Source organism: Panulirus ornatus, chromosome 3 (genome assembly GCF_036320965.1).
Source record: "Panulirus ornatus isolate Po-2019 chromosome 3, ASM3632096v1, whole genome shotgun sequence".
Lineage (NCBI taxonomy): Eukaryota > Metazoa > Arthropoda > Malacostraca > Decapoda > Palinuridae > Panulirus > Panulirus ornatus.
In genome coordinates, this window is record NC_092226.1 from 6,289,815 (window position 1) to 6,311,710 (window position 21,896).

The window sequence follows — 21,896 nt, forward strand, 5'->3', positions numbered from 1 at the left end:
ACCACAGATTCGTATTCAGCACACCTAAAAGCATCTATCTTGAAATTCTCAAGAAAATCTATTTTCGACAAAAATCAAGAAAAATCAGATTTTCAACTTCTTCAGATTTTAATGGAAATCTGGGTATAGACGTTGTTTTACATGCTGATCAAGGATTTCTAGTCAAATGACAGCATTTTGCATTAATAATGCCTTTAGTTACTCCTAAGATTAATTATGATAAAATTAGAATGGTAATTAATTAATTATTTACACGAATTTTTGGGTTTTAACCACAGATTCGTATTCAGCATACCTAAAAATTTCTATTCTAAAATTCTCAAGAAAATCCATTTTTCGAAAAAAATCAAGGAATGTACAAGGCCTTGCAAAATATTTTGCTCAGATTTTCAACTTCTTCAGATTTTAATGGAAATTTCGGTATAGACGTTATTTTTTTTACATGCTGATTAAGGATTTCTAGGCAAATGACAGCATTATGCATTATTAATGCCATTAATTCATCCTAAGATTAATTATGATAAAATTAGTAAGGTAATTACTCAAGTAATTACACGAATTCCTGGGGTTTGACCATAGATTCGTATTCAGCATACCTAAAAGCATATATCTCGAAATTCTCAAGAAAATCCATGTTTCGAAAAAAAATGAAGAAAAATCCAAGGCAAAATATTTTGCTCAGATTTTCAACTTCTTCAGTTTTTAATGGAAATCCTGGTATAGACGTTATTTTACATGCTGATTAAGGATTTCTAGTCAAATGACAGCATTTTGCATTAATAATGCTTTTAATTACTCATAAGATTAATTATGATAAAATTAGAATGGTAATTAATGAAGAAATTACATGAATTCTTGGGTTTTGACCACAGATTCATATTCAGCATACCTAAAACCATATATCCTGAAATTCTCAAGAAAATACATTTTTCGAAAAAAATGAAGAAAAATCCAAATATTTTGCTCAGATTTTCAACTCCTTCAGATTTTAATGGAAATCTGGGTATAGATTTTATTTTACATGCTGATTAATGATTTCTAGTCAAATGACAGCACTATCCATTGATAATGCTTTTAATTACTCCTAAGATTACTTATGATAAAATTAGAATGGTAATTAATGAAGAAATTACACGAATTCTTGGGTTTTGACCACAGATTCATATGCAGCATACCTAAAAGCGTTATTTTACATGCTGATTAAGGATTTTTAGTCAAATGACAGCATTATGCAGTATTAATACCATTAATTCATCCTAAGATTAACTATGATAAAATTAGTATGGTAATTACTCAAGTAATTACACGAATTCTTGGGTTTTGACCACAGATTCGTATTCAGCACACCTAAAAGCATTTATCTTGAAATTCTCAAGAAAATCTATTTTCGACAAAAATCAAGAAAAATCAGATTTTCAACTTCTTCAGATTTTAATGGAAATCTGGGTATAGACGTTGTTTTACATTCTGATTAAGGATTTCTAGTCAAATGACAGCATTATGCATTAATAATGCCTTTAATTACTCCTAAGATTACTTATGATAAAATTAGAATGGTAATCAATGAAGAAATAACACGAATTCTTGGGTTTTGACCAGATTCATATGCAGCATACCTAAAAGCGTTATTTTACATGCTGATTAAGGATATTTAGTCAAATGACAGCATTATGCATTATTAATACCATTAATTCATCCTAAGATTAATTATGATAAAATTAGTATGGTAATTACTCAAGTAATTACACGAATTCTTGGGTTTTGACCACAGGTTCGTATTCACCATGCCTAAAAGCATCTATCTCGAAATTCTCAAGAAAATCCATTTTTCGAAAAAAATCAAGAAAAATCCAAGGCAATAGCCTTGCAAAATATTTTGCTCAGATTTTCAACTTCTTCAGATTTTAATGGAAATCCTGGTATAGACGTTATTTTACATGCTGATTAAGGATTTCTAGTCAAATGACATCATTTTGCATTAATAATGCCTTTAATTACTCCTAAGATTAATTATGATAGAATTAGTATGGTAATTACTCAAGTAATTACACGAATTCTTGGGTTTTGACCTCAGATTCGTATTCACCATGCCTAAAAGCATCTATCTCGAAATTCTCAAGAAAATCCATTTTTCGAAAAAAATCAAGAAAAATCAGATTTTCAACTTCTTCAGATTTTAATGGAAATCCTGGTATAGACGTTATTTTACATGCTGATTAAGGATTTCTAGTCAAATGACTGCATTTTGCATTAATAATGCCTTTAATTACTCATAAGATTAATTATGATAAAATTAGAATGGTAATTAATGAAGAAATTACAAGAATTCTTTGGTTTTGACCACAGATTCATATTCAGCATACCTAAAACCATGTATCCTGAAATTCTCAAGAAAATACATTTTTCGAAAAAAATGAAGAAAAATATTTTGCTCAGATTTTCAATTCCTTCAGATTTTAAGGGAAATCTGGATATAGATTTTATTTTACATGCTGATTAATGATCTCGTAAGATTACTTATGATAAAATTAGAATGGTAATTAATGAAGAAATTACACGAATTCTTGGGTTTTGACCACAGATTCATATGCAGCATACCTAAAAGCGTTATTTTACATGCAGATTAAGGATTTTTAGTCAAATGACAGCATTATGCATTATTAATACCATTAATTCATCCTAAGATTAACTATGATGAAATTAGTATGGTAATTACTCAAGTAATTACACGAATTCTTGGGTTTTGACCACAGATTCGTATTCAGCACACCTAAAAGCATCTATCTTGAAATTCTCAAGAAAATCTATTTTCGACAAAAATCAAGAAAAATCAGATTTTCAACTTCTTCAGATTTTAATGGAAATCTGGGTATAGACGTTGTTTTACATGCTGATCAAGGATTTCTAGTCAAATGTCAGCATTTTGCATTAATAATGCCTTTAGTTACTCCTAAGATTAATTATGATAAAATTAGAATGGTAATTAATTAATTATTTACACGAATTTTTGGGTTTTAACCACAGATTCGTATTCAGCATACCTAAAAATATCTATCCTAAAATTCTCAAGAAAATCCATTTTTCGAAAAAAATCAAGGAAAGTCCAAGGCAATAGCCTTGCAAAATATTTTGCTCAGATTTTCAACTTCTTCAGATTTTAATGGAAATTTGGGTATAGACGTTATTTTGCATGCTGATTAAGGATTTCTAGTCAAATGACAGCATTATGCATTATTAATGCCATTAATTCATCCTAAGGTTAATTATGATAAAATTAGTATGGTAATTACTCAAGTAATTACACGAATTCTTGGGTTTTGACCACAGATTGGTATTTACCATGCCTAAAAGCATCTATCTCGAAATCCTCAAGAAAATCCATGTTTCGAAAAAAATGAAGAAAAATCCAAGGCAAAATATTTTGCTCAGATTTTCAACTTCTTCAGTTTTTAATGGAAATCCTGGTATAGACGTTATTTTACATGCTGATTAAGGATTTCTAGTCAAATGACAGCATTTTGCATTAATAATGCTTTTAATTACTCATAAGATTAATTATGATAAAATTAGAATGGTAATTAATGAAGAAATTACATGAATTCTTGGGTTTTGACCATAGATTCGTATTCAGCATACCTAAAAGCATCTATCCTGAAATTCCCAAGAAAATCCATTTTTCGAAAAAAATCAAGAAAAATATTTTGCTCAGATTTTCAACTTCTGATTTTAATGGAAATCTGAGTATTGACGTTATTTTACCTGCTGATTAAGTATTTCTTGTCAAATGACAGCATTATGCATTATTGATGTCATTAAGTCATCCTAAGATTATGATAAAATTAGTATGGTAATTATTCAAGTAATTACACGAACTTTTGGGTTTTGACCACAGATTCGTATTCAGCGTACCTAAAAGCATCTATCCTGAAATTCTCAAGAAAATCCATTTTCGAAAAAAAATCAAGAAAAATCCTAGGCAATAGCCTGGCAAAATATTTTCTCAGATTTTCAACTTCTTCAGATCTTAATGGAAAGCTGGGTATAGACGTTATTTTACATGCTGATTAAGGATTTCTAGTTAAATGACAGCATTATGCATTATTAAAGCCATTAATTCATCCTAAGATTAATTATGATAAAATTAGTATTGTAATTTCTCAAGTAATTACACGATTTTTTGGGTTTTGACCACAGATTCGTATTGAGCATACCTAAAAGCATCTATTCTGAAATTCTCAAGAAAATCCATTTTTCGAAAAAATCAAGAAAAATCCAAGGCAAGAGCCTCGCAAAATATTTTGCTCAGATTTTCAACTTCTTCAGATTTTAATGGAAATCTGGGTTTAGACGTTATTTTACATGCTGATTAAGGATTTCTAGTCAAACGACAGCATTATGCATTATTAATGCCATTAACTCATCCTAAGATTAATTATGATAAAATTAGTATGGTAATTACTCAAGTAATTACACGAATTCTTGGGTTTTGATCAGAGATTCGTATTCAGCATACCTAAAAGCATCTATCCTGAAATTCTGAAGAAAATCCATATTCGAAAAAAATTGCTCAGATTTTCAAGTTTTTCAGATTTTAATGGAAATCTGGGTATAGACGTAATTTTCCATGCTTATTAAGGATTTCTAGTTAAATGACAGCATTTTGCATTGATAATGCCTTATTTTGCTCCTAAGATTATTTATGATAGAATTAGTATGATAATTAATGAAGTAATTACACGAATTTTTGGGTTTTGACCAAAAATTCGTATTCAGCACACCTAAAAGCATCTATCTTGAAATTCTCAAGAAAATCCATTTTTCGAAAAAAATCAAGAAAAATCCAAGGCAATAGGCTAGGAAAATATTTTGCTCAGATTTTCAACTTCTTCAGATTTTAATGGAAATCTGGGTATAGACGTTATTTTACATGATGATTAAAAGGGGCAGGTGTACAGTATGTTGTGGGTAAGGGCGGTCTGGGAGATGTGTCACTCGTTGTTCAAAGATGACACATCTCTGTTGGATAGTCTCGAGAGTGAAACTCTAGGAGCTGGTGTCCGAATTTGGGAGTGTTCGTGAAAGGAGAGAGATGAGAAGTGTGTGAAGAAAAGTAAGGTAATGAAGTGCAGCGTGTTTAGGGAGGAGGAGGGTGTAAACAGCATGGGTTGAACGTCAGTTTGAAGAGGGGGGAACCTGGAAGAGATGGAGTGCCATAGATACATGGGAGTGGACATGGCAGAGGATGGAGCCTTGGGAGCTGAAGGGAGCCATTGGATGGATGAGGAAGGGGGCAAATGTCCTGAGTGCAATGTCTGTGTGAGGGCAAAGATGGGCATGTTTGATGGTATAGTCGAACCGACGGTGGTGTACTGATGAGAGTCTTAGTCCCTAAGTGCGAAAGGACGAAAGAGAGTCGGTGTGCTGTAAATCAAGTGCCTGGGGTCAATATGTAACAGGTGTAGGGATGGTTGATCGCGTAAGGGATGACAGTGTGAAAGTGAGGTCAGGGTAGCCAAGTAAAGTCTGACTAATAGGAATGACCAGGATGTACTGAAATGACTTGGATAAATGGACATACCTCTCATCCACTGACGACGTTACAGCTTCGCCGAATGTGTCTTTTCACTCGCTGTGGAATAACATGCAGGTGGAGTCCGGTAACACCTATATATATATATATATATATATATATATATATATATATATATATATATATATATATATGTATATATATATATATATATATATATATAATTTTTTTTTCATACTATACGCCATTTCCCGCATTAGCGAGGTAGCGTTAAGAACAGAGGACTGAGCCTTTGAGGGAAATCCTCACTTGGCCCCCTTCTCTGTTCCTTCTTTTAGAAAATTAAAACGAGAGGGGAGGATTTCCAGCCCCCCCGCTCCCTATATATATATATATATATATATATATATATATATATATATATATATATATATATATATATATATATATATATAGATTGATTGATTGACTGTGTATGGCTTTCGTATAGATGAGGATTTAAGGGTTATATGGATGCTTATTTGATCATCTCATTTAATTAGTCTTTTCCTATGTTGGTCTTCATTTCTTAACCTCTTTAGCAAGGTGCGATGACCTGACCTTTGAACTGACCGTTTAAGGTCAAGGTTACAGGTCAGGCCATCATACGTACTCAAGGGTTGTAGTGGAATAATAAGTACATAGTAAGAAAAGATAACGGGAGACCTGTAATGATTATTTAGATAGTAGAAACAGAATAGTTAACTGGAAGGCACCTTTCCACCCACCTCTCCCTCCGGCTCAACTGCCGGGAGGAAAACGATGAGAAAATAACACCAGGCAGGACGCTGGTGAGATACTGCAGTGGAAATGTTGTAGGAAAGTGTGAACTGGATAAAAAAAAGATGTCCCCCACTTAGTTTGACATCGGCATCTGCTCTGCAACTGGATTCTGAAAATAAAAATGAAAAAAAATATATATATAATCAGTGGTTGCTTAGAATATCATCCACAGATAACAGAAACCAGAGAAACGTTTGTCCAGTCTCCATTCGAAGGTAATTATTGTCTCTGAATTTACAACCTCGGAAGGCACCGATCTTCACTGCTCCACGACTCTATATCTGAGTTTTCGTCTGAGGTGGGTGGATGTGTCATTATAATGACGGGTCAAGGATCGTACCGTAGCGTAACATACCAAGAAGGGGCTGAAGTAGATAGACAGATAGATTATCTTTTATATTACTATATTTAGTCGCTGTCTCCCGCGTTGACGAGATAGCGCAAGGAGACAGACGAAAGAATGGCCCAACCCACCTACATACACATGTATATACATAATAGTCTGTGCTATGAAGCACTTTGATATATAGAGAAGTCAAATCAGAAGAAGTCAACTGTTCTTGACAATCTCTCTCCAAAAATACTGAAAGCAGGTACTCAGCAGACAGCATTTTTCGTTACATAGGACTGGAAACTTGCTAATGTAACACCAATTTTCAGAATACAGGATATAGAAAACGCACTTCAAACTACAGGTACATCAGCCTTACTTTACCTGTTGGAAAATTGTGAGAAAAAAAGAGGACAATACTAACGATATATGTCATTGAATTTTCAAAAAGATAATCAACTTAGATTGTCAACAAGGAGTTCAAAAATGATAGATCGTGTTTAATGAATCTAATAGAATTTCCTATAATTCCAAAGTACCATCAGATGCTCTCTCTCTCTCTCTCTCTCTCTCTCTCTCTCTCTCTCTCTCTCTATATATATATATATATATATATATATATATATATATATATATATATGTATATATATATATATGTATATATATATATATATATATATATATATATATATATATATATATATATATATATATATATATATATATATATATATATGTATATATATATATATATATATATACATAGATACTCAGACTTCCAAAAAGTTTACCACATATCATAACCTATTCTTTTTTTCGTAGAATTACTGCTCACTATATCGAAAATCAAATTCAGCGCATGGCTACCGGACTGGCTCCCAAACAGGACACGACTCGTGGCATTAAATGAGCGAGCTTCCGAGCTGGTTCAATGTGACGAGTGGCGTACCTCAAGGATCAACCTTAGGGACCCAAACTTTTTATCACCTATGTCAGTAATGCAGACACAAGACTCACTACTCTATACATTCATATCTTACGGATGAAGTGGAATTGAGGTATATAAACTCAGTGGAAGAAAGAGTGCAGAAAGATGCAAAGTGACGCAGACAGATTGATGAAGTGGTTATAGTGATGGGGATTTCACCTCAATGTGGATAGTTCGTAAGTACTACATTTCGGCTCTAAGGTAATGATCCTCCGTGAACCACGATGACAAGCAAATGGAGACCTTACACTGGTTGTCAGTAATGACGACGAAGAAAACGATTATAATTTGGAATCTAAACTACCTTCAGATGATATATTATTACATCTGCTAAGAGCCTTCGACAAAGTACCATAAGAAGAGACTGGTCAGTAAATTAGAAGTTTATAGTGGAGGAAATCGAGGTTGTGAGTGGGTAGCTGGGTGGCTCAAAGACGGGAAATATGTGGGTAATAAGTGGAATACAAAGGAAAAAACCTCACACCCCCCCACACCCTTCTCACCCCTTCCTCTCCCATCCCTTACCTGTCACCCTCTCCCCTACCACCCCATTTCTCCCCAGCGGTTACCGGGCAGCTTGAGAGACAGGGTGGAGGCGCCTCCCCCAAGACCCATTAGCCTGGGTCACCCCACTCATAGCCACCTGCATGACACGTGCTCCTCTACTACCCCTGCCACCTTCCCTTCCTCCTACTCCAGTTCACCCCCCCCTCACCAATCTACCCCCGCCTCACCTGCCTCCCTGTCCATTGTACCCTCCCCCCCCCCGACCCCCACCCCAAGCTCCATTACCTGTCATACCGTCCCCCTCCTCTCGAAATCAACGTACCCCATCTGTGACCCCTACCATGCTTCCCTCCCCTCAGGTCATCCCCACCTCGCCCCTCACCGTCGGCCCTTGACGACAGCAGCCGGAGTTCCTCCTGCTGACGCGAGTTGCAATAATACGACACTATAGCTGTCAGGTAAGGTGAGTACCCATACATAGATGGGACCAATGGCAGGTTTTATATTTTTGTGGGCTTACACCCAATGCACAGCCTTACACAGCCTCACCACACACGCAAGACAGACTTAGTACATCTCTACGCAGCTTCACTACACCCTCACACCCCTAGCTATCGAATCTACATTCTTCGGACTCTTAAGAAAGGTACTTGGACTCGCTGCGCCTGAACTCTTAAAGAATATCCATACAATTTTCGCGCCTTCCATACGCAACCGACACCCAGTTGGTTTATATCCTTATCCACAACAGACGTACACCTCGGCTCCTCTAACATAGTTCTCCCAAGAGGCGCTCAACACATCGGCATGAAGCTACGAAGTCACCATTCCTGCCACCGTGACATCCTGTCGCCATGAGATCCATCGACCCCGAGTTGCAGTTCGACACCACAACCTCATCGCGCCCATCCCATTTCGTAGGGACCACTACAAGAACAACCTTTAGCCTGACCACTTCGATCCTTATCCAATGTCCTTATCCACCTCAGTGTACGTATGACACGTCTCGAAACCAATCACTTTTAACTGCCCTTGTGTATATGTTCTGTTTATCTTTCCTGCAAATTGTCAGTTCCTGGCTTCCGTTATTCTGTTGACCATGAACTGTTATTATCAATGACGCTGCTGTTGGGCAAACAGACTGCCGTATCTAAATGTGTTTCGCTGTTCGTTAAAAAAAAGGCTTTAATAGCTTTTTCTTTCTTTTACTGTAGTTAGCTTAATTTAGTGCTAGTTTTAAACTCAGTGCTGCGATAAGATAACCTTTTTTTCCCCAAATGTTAGTTCAACTCGAGCTGGAATTAGCTTAATAGTGCTTTTTTAAAGTTTAAACATTTCTGATAAATGCTGCTGTTATCTTTGTTGATAACATGAATTTCTTATCAATAGATAGCAAGCTCTACTTTGCTTTCCATAATGCCACACAGAAATGAAGCAAAAATATGCTTACTGTGTTTACGGACTTCCGTGATCCATTCACGGGCCGCCCAGGGTCGAGCGCATGGGTTCGAATCCTGGTTGAGGCAGTCGGTCCACAATCAACTTAGCTGTTCATCTTCTCTCGGGGTTTGTCGATAAAATGGGTACCTGGCTCAGTCTAGTATATATATATATATATATATATATATATATATATATATATATATATATATATATATATATATATATATATATATATAGCTAATTTATCGACCAGCCCTTAGGGATGGATGAACAGCTGGATTGACTGTGGACCATCTGCCGCAACCAGGATTCGAACCCATCCACTCGACCCATGCATGCGCCACGATCAGGAACGCGATCATTGAACTTGACCAATCTTGGCACACACACGAAACGTATCAATCCTCACACTTAAAGTTCGCCCATGAGGAAAGTATGAGGAGAATGAGGGTATATGAGGTTTGCATGAGGAAAAGATATAAATGAATGTGACATCTGAAAAGCATGTTGATATGACCCCGAGTGACCGGAAAGACATGGTTAAGGTCAGCTGACACTTCCGGTGAAGGGATTGAGGTCAGGCACGTCCTATATGAAGGTCAGGAACTGTGAGGGGACAACCATGGCTGACACGAGAGATGACTAGTACAGAACCCTCATGCCTAGTACCTCATGGTTGACACGTGGGCTGACTAGTACAGTACCCTCATGTCTGACACTTGGGCTGACTAGTACCGTACCCTCATGGCTGACACGTGGGATGACTGGTACAGAACCCTCATGGCTGACACATGGGCTGACTGATACAGTACCCTCATGGCTGACACGTGGGCTGACTAATACAGTACCCTCATGGCTGACACGTGGGCTGACTAATACAGTACCCTCATGGCTGACACGTGGGCTGACTGGTAAAACTCCCTCAAGATGCGTAAAATTCAAAGGGGATTAAGACGTGAAATTCAAAGGAAATTAAGATGTAAAATTCAAAGGGGATTAAGGAAGATCAGCCAACACAGTAACTACAGACACCACAAACCACCATCGATGCCAATTGCACTATTTCGATTCCCTAAACCACTTAACGACCCTTAACCACCCGCACCTTTCGCTAATCACCGATATTCAGCTCTAACAACCACCAACTCACCCTGTGATACGTCTAAAGCATCACTAAAGACCGAGAAGTACCTGATTCCACCAAGTGCCATCGCTAACGACCGCGTTACTACCCTGAATCACCACCAGGATTGTAATCCACCTTATCACCAACCCACACCACACCCCGCTCGCCTCACCCTCCCTCCACGCGCCAATGGCTCCGTCGCGACTGCCAGGGGTCAGACAATGACTTCCCCTGCTTTATCAGCAATTTTCCATGACCTTACCAGACAGATGACATGTGTTTATCACTGTTGTCAAGTGCCAAGCTCGACCCGCGCGCGCGCGCGCGCACCCCCCCCCCCCCTCCCAGCTCCTTTCCCCAAGGTCAATCATCACAGGTCACCTTTAAGCGAGGGGCCAGTCAGCCTACACTAGTCGTCACCCGAGGGGTCAACGAGCGAGAGGATATAAGGGGTTAACCCCAGAGAGAGATGTAGTTTTTTTTTTTTTTTTTTTTTTCAAAAGAAGGAACAGAGAAGGGGGCCAGGTGAGGATATTCCCTCAAAGGCCCAGTCCTCTGTTCTTAACGCTACCTCGCTAATGCGGGAAATAGCGAATAGTATGAAAGAAAGAATATATATATATATATATATATATATATATATATATATATATATATATATATATATATATATATGAGAGAGAGAGAGAGAGAGAGAGAGAGAGAGAGAGAGAGAGAGAGAGAGAGAGAGAGAGAGAGAGAGAGAGAGAGAGAGTTTTGATGCCTTCCAGCTTTCGATTAAGGGAGATTCGATATTGAAGTCAGCTTTCTGAAGGGTTTTAGTCAACCGTGATCAGCTCTCTTAAGACTTATGACAGAATTCGATCGGCTCTTTTAAGACTTGTGATTGAAATCGATCGGGTCTCTCAAAGACTTATGATATACGTCGATCGGCTCTCCTGAGAATTATGATAGACGTCGACCGGCTCTCTGAAGACTTAGAATTCGACCGACTCTCTGAAGACTTATAATAGAATTCGACCGACTCTCTGAAGACTTATAATAGAATTCGACCGGCTCTCTCAAGACTTATGATCGAAGTCGACCGGCGCTCTCAAAAACTCCAGAGATGCCGTGCAGGGTTGGTATGTCTGGCCTGCTGAGTTCCCAGTTAGTCTCCAGCTTGTGGCTGGTACCAGTAAGAATTTTTACATTGGCTCTACGTACAGATTGTGCTTCATGGACCACATGATGCTTCACGATACAAACTAACCACTAACAACAGTGCTTACAGTAACACCACAGTAGGATCTACTTATCCTTCTGACAGTCATAGAGTATAAGGGTTGACCCGTCCATATGTGCCAGACGGGTTAACTGCTTTATAAGAGAGATAAACAAGCTTCACCAAAAGTTATGTTATTATCAATTTTATCAACAGTTAGCGTACGAATCCCCTGCTGCTAGGACACAGTTCAACTTGCTTGGCATGAGTTTCATCTCGCCAAATATAGTTACGATTCGAGATAAATAAGGCGATTTCTACCAGTGCGCTTCGAAGCTCCAAGTCACTACGGGCTGAACCAGTTCCGTTTCGAACGTATTCGATACATTGTCTTCAGATAAAGAACTCCCTGTGGTAAATCTCTGTGCTGACATACTGCTTGTCTCACATGAATTTCCCTACCCATCACACCTTCGAAGATCTAATCTTCTTAGGTTTAGCATACTAAAGAAATTTCATACCTCGCTTCGTGACTCATTCCCTGCTTCATAATCATGCCAGAGCTGTGCTTAAATTCATATCACTGTTACACTACACAAATCTTCTGTGTTCTTTGTGCATGTGGTCTTATATTACAGGACAGTCTCATACTTTCCAATCGTATACACTATCTATGATGTGGGTTTATGTCGTTGCATCTCATAACGCAAAAAAGAGAAAAAAACCAAATGGCACCCCGATTCATTGGTTGTCAAGCACACAATATAGACTGTGGGTTTGATTATTACACGATAAGAGGGTAGTGTTATGCCTTCCATCTGTGGTAACTGAAGACGAGGTAAGTAACAGAAAAGCTCTGGGTATTGTTACGGTGGTAAGGTTAAGTCCCGAACGAAAGGGGTTTAACTACAAACTTCAGGATGGTAACTACAGCTCCATGCACACTCTTTACTTGCTCCCTTGCCAGAAACAAGACAATGAATAGATAAAAGAAAAATAATGAATATCGACAATGCTATACAAAACAGAGGTAGAATCAAAGAGTCTATAAGATGGTAAATAATTTGAGAACGATGTAAGTTTTTTTTTTTTGGGGGGGGAGGCTAATCAGTCCAAGCAATATGGAGGGGATGATTAAATCAAATACGACATATTGCAACCGGAGACTTGACACTGCACGACGCCACGCCTCTTCGGTCGAAGCTGAGATTTTCGACCCCTCATCAAGAATCTTTTGCTCATATAATTTGGTCATCCTCGAATAACCTGCTGGCGAATTTCTTCATTCATCTGATACAGTTATTCATCCGAGAGACGGAGTGCATAATGCAACCATTGATTACGTAAGAGACCACGAACTATATATGATTTCTGACATCATGGAAAAAATCATATCCTCTCTGTTGACTGACCAGAGGGACACACATAAGCATTGTTCCTGACTGACCAGAGGAACGCACACAAGCATTGTTCCTGACTGACCAGAGGAACGCACACAAGCATTGTTCCTGACTGACCAGAGGAACACACACAAGCATTGTTCCTGACTGACCAGAGGAACGCACACAAGCATTGTTCCTGACTGACCAGAGGGACACACATAAGCATTGTTCCTGACTGACCAGAGGAACGCACACAAGCATTGTTCCTGACTGACCAGAGGAACGCACACACAATCATTGTTCCTGACTGACCAGAGGAACACACACAAGCATTGTTCCTGACTGACCAGAGAAACACACACACATCAGACCTACAGTGTGGTTGAGTGAGGCAATTTCGTCCTATCTTGCGGGAGGTTATCACAGTGATAGAGTCGATAGTCGTTCACATGACTATCTACATTGTATGATGATCTAACCATGATTGACATCTAGTTTTCATATATATATATATATATATATATATATATATATATATATATATATATATATATATATATATATATAGTCATGTTTTTTATTATATACTTAGTCGCTGTCTCCCGCGCTAGCGAGGTAGCGCAAGGAAACACGAAAGAATGGCCCAACCCACCCACATACAAAAGTATATGCATACACGCCCATACACGCACATATACATACCTATACATTTCAACGTATACATACATAGACATATACATATATACACATGTACATATTCATACTTGCTGCCTTTATCTATTCTTGTCGCCATCCCGCCACACATGAAATGACAACCCCCTCCCCACGCGCGAGGTAGCTACATTTGTTCACACTCAGTCTCTAGCTGTCATGTTTGATGCACCGAAACCACAGCTCCCTTTACACATTCAGGCCCCACAAAACTTTCCATTGACAGCACGTCGACCCCGGTATACCACATCGTTCCAATTCACTCTATCCTTTGCACGGCTTTCACCCTCCTGTATGTTCAGGAAAGGATCACAATTGAGCGCGTGATCAAGTATATTCCTACGAGTCCACGGAAAAATGAAACACGATAAGTCCCCAAGTGCTCTTTCGTGTAATAATCCCATCACGGGAGATATCAGAAATATAACAGTCAGGTGATAGACAACGAAGAGACGAGAGAGAGAGAGAGAGAGAGAGAGAGAGAGAGAGAGAGAGAGAGAGAGAGAGAGAGAGAGAGAGAGAGAGAGAGAGTCTCTCTGTGTAGGAGAAGGAGGAGGAGGAAGAGGTGGATGACTACCACATGTCTCGTCGTGGAGCCGTCGTCTCCGCCTTGCAGGCTACTCACACACCTGGAGCTCCTTTTCTCCCAGCTACCCGTGTGACGGAGCGCGCTCACCACTGGTCGTGAAAACAAACCCGATTTACGTATTCTAAATGAAGCCTGGTTGACCAACCCCCAAACACTGCTGGCCCTATCGTCTCTTATAATCTAAGAGCCCGATGTGATATAACCCATTTGGGTCACCATTACTTAATCGAATTACTTGGAGGGGTCAAGAGTTAACGCTCTTCTACGGATGTGGTGATTACAGCTGATACGGTTAAGCCAGCTGTGACGGGTGTGCGAAGATATTGGGCGTCACCTCGCCACTCAAAGTCATCAAGTGGACGCTAGAGTATCCACCTGCTGGTAGATCTCTTCGCTGATGTTGAGTTCGCCAGGTCTCACCCCGGGACGGGTTGGCTCTGTCTCTCGACCCCGCCACATCTTCAGTTCCCCCGTGTTTGGCCCACTGTTCCCATCATAACCGGGACTTAAGGAGTAGTTAATCACAAAAAATAAATAAATCCTCCATATGTAGATAGACGTAAAGGTGAAATGACAAACATAATAGATAGACAAGGTAAACAGAAGAGGTGCGGTTTGCTGTGAAAGTAAAATCGCATCTAACCTCGTCCAGTTCAAGAGTATTTCTCAAGCCATTGATTCGTGACCTTCAGGTGCCAATTCTGCTGGTCAACAACACCTATTTACCCACATATGTTACAGACCAGCAGCGCGATCAATACTCAACTCGGGTCAAACATCAAGAAATATACCTAAACTCATACAACTTGTAACTTCATCTGTATAAACACACACCTCTTTTTCTGATAATTGATTCACTCATAAAGGCAGACAATCATGACACAGGTTCATCTAGCAAGGCTGTCTACAGCTTGAGGAGGGGGGACGGTGTGTTCTACCACGCAACACAGTATACACAGACCTCAATCATACACTCCCTAAGGTATATTCTCTCATGTCTTTTCTTGTGTTTTATCATCATCATCGTATATCGTTCTTGTTCATTATCGTAGCGGGCTTCTCCTATATCTCCTGTTCCCCAGGGCTTCATTTGTTCTTCTTATGTTCTGGTGTGTCAGTGCGGCCGGGGTGGGAGGTGGTTGGTGAGGGCTGTCGGCTGAACGACGTGGCTTGGGGGGGAGGAGAGGAATCTTCCGCTGCGACTGACGTTACGGTGTCCACGTGACGGAGGCGTGTAGGGAGGGAGGCAGACGGGGAGCGGGCGGGGGCAAGCAAGGAGTGAGGGAGGGTGAAAGAGGAGGAGGAGGAGGAGGAGAGTGGGATAGTGAGAGATAGCGTGGAAGGTAAGAGTGTAGAGGTGGAATGAAGGAACATAAGGCAGGAGAGGTGAGAGTTGATCACGAGAGAGTGAGAGGATGGCTGGAGTCGGGGAGAGGGAGATGGCGCTGCCAGACTGCGTGGGACCAGTAACAAAGGTGAGTAGGGAGGGAGAGTTGGTTGCCCGCCCCTCAGCGGGGACGGCTCAGCCTGGGCACACGGGCGATGTGGGTCATTCACACCTGTGGTTCTACTTGATATATATATATATATATATATATATATATATATATATATATATATATATATATATATATATATATATATATATATATATATAAATATATATATATATATATATATATATATATATATATATATATATATATATATATATATATATATATATATATATGTAGAGAGAGAGAGAGAGAGAGAGAGAGAGAGAAGCTGCCGTGGTTATTCGTACGTGAGGCGTTGGCTTCATCCCCTACAGTTCGTGTGTATGTTTGGAAGGTGTTCGGTGGCTGGTAGCGGCCGCTTCACGTGCACATCTCATGTAACAGCCTTAAGGAGATGCCCATCAACTGCTGGGCCGCGTCAGTGCTGCTGGGAATGCCGCGTCATCGTTGCACATGTAGACCCCCAGCTATGGACAGCCGCTAAGGGGGTGAGGGTCAAAGACGCCAGCAACATCCATGCGTGGAACACAAAGACTACAAAGGAATTCAAACAGCAACAGACCATTGGATCCTCTCGCGGCCTGACATTGTCGTTTAAGGCTGAGTTAAGGATTGTAAGAATGTGATCAATAATGTTGATTTCATATCATTCAAACTTCCATCTGATACTCTTCGAATTCATCGGTTCGTATCCGTTCCGAATTCTAGTCTCGAACATATGCTCTGGCCACCTGGATATATTGAATAATCCCGGCTTCATGAGACGCTGGTTCTAGGCTTCATTAGACAGTGGCATGAAGCCTTCGTTGAGCAGTGCCACTGTTGTATAAACCCTTACATCGCCAGCGTTATTGGAGTTAAGTACTGGTACGAGGGTTCACGGGATGGTGATTCGAGGCTTCATAAGATAATGGTTCGAGGCGTCAATTGACAGGGGTTGTTACCGAGCGAACCCCCGTCACTGTAATGCCGTTTTCCTGTCCACAACTGTCCGCATATGGACAGAACTCCAACTACATAAGACAGAAAATGCGAGAGGGTTTTGAAGGGAAAATACTTCACCTCTATTCCAAGTGACCTCCTTTAGTGTGAATTAGTTTGTTTTTAGTTTCATTTAAACAGAGTTTAGTCAAGTTGTTCATAGTCACATGAAAGTAACGTATCAGTGTGGGAGAGTGACTTACTGCACGTCGGCGGCAGGCCACGTCAGCTGCAGGTCACGTCAGCTGGGTGTGATCCAAGACATTTAAAGGTGGGAGGATTCTTACAAACCTCTCGGGGAAGAGGCGATGGTAGGCCACGTGAGAGTAATGATAATGATGATAACAATAGTACTACTACTACCACTAGTAATAATGATATATAATAATGATAATAACTATAATAATAATGATAATGATAATTGAATATAATAATGATAATGATAATAATTATAATTCATGGTACACTGTTGTTTCCCGCTTTAACAAGGTAGCGCCGGGAGCAGATAAAACTATGACCTTATTTGCTCACATCCACTTTCTACAGCTGTCATGCATATTGCACCAGAACCAACCAAAGCCCCTAACCACAGCCAAGCACCGCAGAAGACCAGTTCTGCACCCCTTCCACCCCAACAGTACGTCGCCCCCTACATACCACATCAAGCAATGTGATAATCATGATTATGTTATGTTATATTCTCAAATCCGCAATTGACTCCTACGTGAAGGAAGATTTCTATTAAGCCACCCACCCTTTTACAACCAACCCCTCTAAGGCGTTTACGTGCATAAGTTAGAAGAAAAAAGAAATAAGTAATATCAAGAAATGAAATGAGGGATAGAATGAAACTAGATGAGTCTGTTATATTTTCATGAGACACCTGGCAGTGTCAATATTTTTCTTGATCTTTGATTTAACCTTGGTCGAGGACACCTCTCTTGGCGAGGAGAACAGCTCGTGGGATCCTTTCTTGGCGAGGAAGGGAGACTGTCTTTCATTGGTTAACCGTGTCAAGGGGAGGGAAGCGTATCAACAGATCGCAAGGACTTGTTTCTACTTATACTCCGCGTGGCCTTAGATAAATACCCTCACTGTTACTTGTTCTCCTATATCTAACACTCATTAGCTCCCTTTTTTTCACTTTTTCTCACCACAAGTTTTGCTCTATCAGATAAAGCGAGAATCAAACGTCCCTATATTCATTTTCATTTCATTCTTGAAATGCACGAGACACAAGAACACTGCTCATCTTCAGTCAAATTAATCATGAATGGAGTTTCACTTCATTCTTGAAATGCACGAGACACAAGAACACTGCTCATCTTCAGTCAAATTAATCATGAATGGAGGGACACAATATAGAGAACAAAACAGGATTGAATCACATCTGAAAATGTTACAAATGAGAGCGGTGACGTAAATATTGTATTGATCTTTGGACCGTGTTCCTTTGGAGTTCATGTGAGGTAGTGTGATCGGTACAGGTCAAACTCGTTGGGTCAACGGTTGGGGGGTTCTGCCTGAGGTCTCTGCACCTGGGAAAGTCTGGTGGTGGTGGAGACTGGGGTCATTTGGGGTACGGAAGAGAATAACTACAGTGTCTTAGCCTGTCCTATACTTTGATGTAGCCATAAGCCAACAACAACATATATGAATCTCACTTGTCAGCACCTTACTGAAAACATGATATGAAACATTCCCACGACCTTACAAGACTAGAGGTAACAGAAACCATGTACATAAGAGAATGTAATCCTTTCATAAATCATCAAAGTACAGAACTCTACAGTTACTACTCTCTGCCGTACCCCAAATGACTCTACTCTCTACCTCCACCGGATTTTCCTAGGTGCAGAGACCTCAGGCAGATCCCAACGAATTTGACCCCCTACCGACCACACTACCGCAAATGATCTCCAAGGGAACACGGTCCAACAATCAACACATCATCCACGTCATCGCTCTCATTTGTTAAATCTAAGAATGTGATTCATTCCTGTTTTGTTTTTCTTATTGTACTGTATCATTTCTAATCAATTTGACTGAAGATGGACAGTGTTCGTCTAACCTAAACGTCTCGTGTATTTCAAGAATAAAGTGAAAGTGAAAATAGCCATTTAATTCACACTTTATCTGATGAAGCAAAACGTATCATAGGGTGGTAGAGGGGGTGAAGGTTCTTGGAGCAAGGAGAAATGTGTGGAGAGAGAGATCACTGCCTGTGAGGGCGTTAACGGGCACGTTTAAAGGCATTGTACACCGAACGATGTCGTGTGAATGCGAGTCAAAGGCTATAGATGAGACTGTGCGGAGGAGGATGGAGGTGTTGGAAGTAGAATGTTTGAGGACAAAATGTGGTGTAAGGTGGTTTGATTGGATATGTGATAAAAGGGAAAGAGAGAGATGTGGGGTCATAAGAATAGTATGGGTGGGAGAGCTGAGGAGGGTGTTCTGAAATGGTTTGGACATATGGAGAGGATGAGTGAGGAGAGGTTGTCAAAATGGATATATGTGTCGGAAGTGGAGGGAACGAGGAGAATGGGGAGACCAAACTGGAGATGGAAAGACGAAATAAAAAATATTTTGAGTGGTTGGGGCTTGAACATGCAGGAAGGTGAAAGATGTGCACGGGATAGAGCGAACTGAAACGATGTGGTATACAGGGGGCGACATGTTGTCAATGGAGTGAATCAGGGCATGATCGAGCAGAGGTAAACCATAGAAAGGTCTGTGGGGCCTGGTTGTGATAGGGAGCTGTGGTTTCGGTGCATCACACATGTAAGCTAGAGAAACGATGTTAAGGATTGCGGGTTGTCCATCTATTCCTGGTGCTACCTCGCAATATATATATATATATATATATATATATATATATATATATATATATATATATATATATATATATATACACTCATCGACTGACTTCGAGGACAAAAGGTCACCATCAATGGAAATTCGAAAATATTATCATAGGAAGATGAAATATTCCTATGTTGAGATGACAAGCATCAACAGAACCAGAAAACACTAATGACAAAGTTATTTGTTTTAAGGCTATATAAAAAAAAAGATGTCTTAAATAATGCTCAACAGCTTAATAGTTCTTAATGGTTACTAGGAAATTAAATACGACATAAGTTAAGGTGTCAGTCAGCTGGGTCATCCGGCTGCGGGTCACACACACACACACACACACAGGTTGTGGACCGAATCATAAAAACCCTCGCGCACTCGTTGCCAGAAGTGCCAGGAACTGTTAACCAGGTCAGAGGTAATGGGTGACTGCAGTCAGCTGGGTCCCTGGGTGATGAAAGAATTATATTTACCCACTAGAAGCTTGATCAGGACCCATGCCAAGGTGTGGAGGTGAGGGGGGTATTTCTCAGCACAGCAAGGGAGGGAGAGACGACAACACCAGGTGCTACACACACACACACACACACACACACACACGTCTCCACACTCCAAATAAGTTAACCTGTCTATGTCTGTCAACCTGTTTGAGTATCTAATTTTTTTTCTCTGTCATTCCATTTCCAATTTGGTCTCTCCGTTCTCCTTGTTCCCTCTACCTCAGACACATATATCCTCTTTGTCAATCTTTCCTCACTCATTCTCTCCATGTGACCAAACCATTTTAACACCCTCTTCTACTCTCTCAACCACACTCTTTATTACCACACATCTCTCTTATCCTTTCTTTACTTACTCGATCAAACCACCTCACACCACATATTGTCCTCAAACATTTCGTTTCCAATACATCCACCCTCCTCCACACAGCCTTTTCAATAACAAATGCCTCGCAACCATATGATATTGTTGGGACTACTATTTCTTCTAACAAACCCATTTCTGCTCTCCAAGATAACGCTCTCTCTTTCCACGCATTCTTCGTCGCTTCCAGACACTTCGCCCCACCCCCCGATCCTATGATTCAATTCAGCTTCTATGGTTCCATTCGCCGCCATGTCCACTCCCTGATATTCAAAGCACTTCACTTCCTCCAATTTTCCTCCATTCAAACTCACACCACAACTTACTCGTCCCTCAACCTTGCTAAACCTTATATACTTGCTTGTAGTCACACTTACTCTCAATATTCTGCCTTCATACGTTCTTTCACTATGAGTCACCAGCTTAGGCAATTTCTTACTCGAATACGTCGCTGGTGCTGTATCATCAGCAAACAACAACTGACTCATTTCCTGAACACTCTCATCCCCCACAGACGGCATAGTCGCCCCTCTCTCCAAGACTCTCATATCTATAACCCTCACCATCCCATCTATTAACAAAGCAAACAACCATAGTGACATCACACACCAACTGCCGCAGTCCAACCTTCACATGGAACCAACCACTCCCCTTTTTCCATACTCGTACACATGCCTTACACTCTTGATTAAAACTTCTCACTGCTTCACCACAACATCTTCCACAGAACATATATATCAGTCCTATGATATGCTTTCTCCATACTCATAAGTATGTCTGGAACACATTATTCAAATCAAGCACCTGATCCACACATCTTCCACCATTCCTGACTCCACAGTGTTCTTCCCCAGTTTGGAACTCTGTGCATAACACTACCCTCTCAGTCACTCCTCTCCCATTCAACCTACCAGATACACTCAAAATTATCCCTCTATAGTTTTGACCATCCGCCTTTGTTCCCCTTCCTTTTATTGTGGCACTATAAATGCATTCCGCCAATCTTTAGGCACCTCATCATGTTCCATATACAGGAAAATCCTAACAAACAAGTCAACAACAC